A 1,963-nucleotide genomic window follows, 5' to 3' on the forward strand; every position below is an offset into this window, starting at 1 on the left:
GTGTGTTGGCCTTGTGTATTTTCGGGAGGCAGTAGAGATCTCCAATGCGGAGATTACGTGGGATGAGAGCACGTAGGGTGCTCTGAAGGTCTGGATCCAAGGTCCTGATCAGTCTGTTGAGTTGGCGGATGTGTTCCTTGGTTGGATCTGCGGGTAACTGTCTGTAGTGTTCCTGGTTGTTGAGTTGTCAGTAAACGTCTTTGCAGTAGTCGGTTCTGTTCAGTATGACGGTGGCCCCTCCTTTGTCTGCTGGTTTGATGACGATGGTGCGGTTGGTTTTGAGAGCGTAGATGGCGTTGCGTTGTACTTGGGTGACGTTCGGGGCTGCCTTGTGAATGCGACTGATGAATCTGGCATTGACACGACTTCGGACGGCTTGAGCATACATGTCGAGTCCAGGGCAGCGGCCTTCCGGAGGGGTCCAATTCGACTCTTTCCTTTTCGTTTGCTGCACCGCAGATCTCGCGGTCTGCTGTTCCGGTTCATTGGTCGTCCCCTTGGGTTCGCTGTCGGCCTCTTGGGGTCTGTGGAAGAATTCCCGGAGCCTCATTCGCCTGATGAATTCCTCCGTGTCTGCCACGAGACTGATGGGGTCCATTTTGGTGGTGGTGCAGAAATTGAGCCCTCTGCTGAGGACTTCGATTTCATCGATTTCATCTGGTTGAAGGGTGTAGTCTGACAAGTTGACAATAGATTTCCCTGTATTGTTTTCGACTGTGATACTGGGGGAGGCTTGGTTGCTGCTGGTGGTGATGCCGAGTTTCTCAAGCTTCCTGTTCTTGGTGTGCATGTAGGTGGCACAGTATCGTTGTCTCATCTGTTTGGCGCTGTTACGCAGCTGGTCTGCTGTGTCCTGAGCACAATTTGAGAATATGGCCTCTATCTTGGTTTCCAGGTTGCGTCGACTGCTGTAGAGCTGGTGTACGAGGTGTTTGAGGCGTGTGACAGAGGTGCGGCGTCAGAGTCTTTCAGCGTAGTCTGTGTGTAGGTCGACTTGAGTGGGTTTGTGATCTGTAGCCCTTTCGAGATCTTGTCTGCTTTTTTGCATGTTTGAAACAAACCTGTTGGACTTTAACCTAGTGTTGTAAGACTTCTTACTGTTATTCCGGGTTCAGAGCCGCATCCGGGGACTCATGGACCACCCCCACCCCCCCCCCCCCCCCCCCCCCGGCTCTGCCTATCCCTCCATTCCCTCACCCCCTGTTGATCTGCCAAACAAGCTTCTGTCCCTGGACACCGCCCGCACTGCGCATGCTCAACGTCACAATGCCCGGTGAGTGATTGACGGCAGCTCCGGACCAATAGCAAGAGGGGATTGGGCTGGAGGACCGAGAGGCAGCGGCTGGTCCTCCACCAATCAGAGTGAATGGGGTGGGGTCACAGCACTGACTGAAGCATGCGCAGTACGAGCCCCAGAGCCGGAAGGCGGCGGTCGGGTTGAGGTCACAAAGGGTGAGAAGTGTATCCGGGGGGTGAATATTTAGAACAAAGCGGGAAGTTGGGCACCAGGGATGAGATGTTTGGTGGAGTGGGAATGTCCCTGGTGGGTATTAGTGAGTCCTCCAGGGTAATGGTCTGAGGACCGAGTGGAATATTCCTGATTACCAAACAACTAACCTCAATTCATAAAACATAGTGAAAACTGGTGTCAGTAATGGTGACCATGCAGCTATCACTGGTTGTGTATAAACTGATCTGATTCACTAATGGCCTTTAGGAAATCTGCCAACCTTACCTGGTCTGGCCTACATGTAACTCCAGAGCCACGGCAGTAAATCTGCCCTCTGAAATAGCCCAGCAAGCCATTCAGATCAAGGGCAATTCGGGATCGGCAACAAATGGTGGATTCACCAGTGATTACCACAGGAATTGTCATTTGTGGGAGAGAGAATTCCAAATGTGTCCCAGATTTTGTGTCACAAGTGTTTCCTCATTTCACACTGACTTCTGTACCTGGCTACAA

Source organism: Scyliorhinus canicula, unplaced genomic scaffold, assembly GCF_902713615.1.
Source record: "Scyliorhinus canicula unplaced genomic scaffold, sScyCan1.1, whole genome shotgun sequence".
NCBI lineage: Eukaryota > Metazoa > Chordata > Chondrichthyes > Carcharhiniformes > Scyliorhinidae > Scyliorhinus > Scyliorhinus canicula.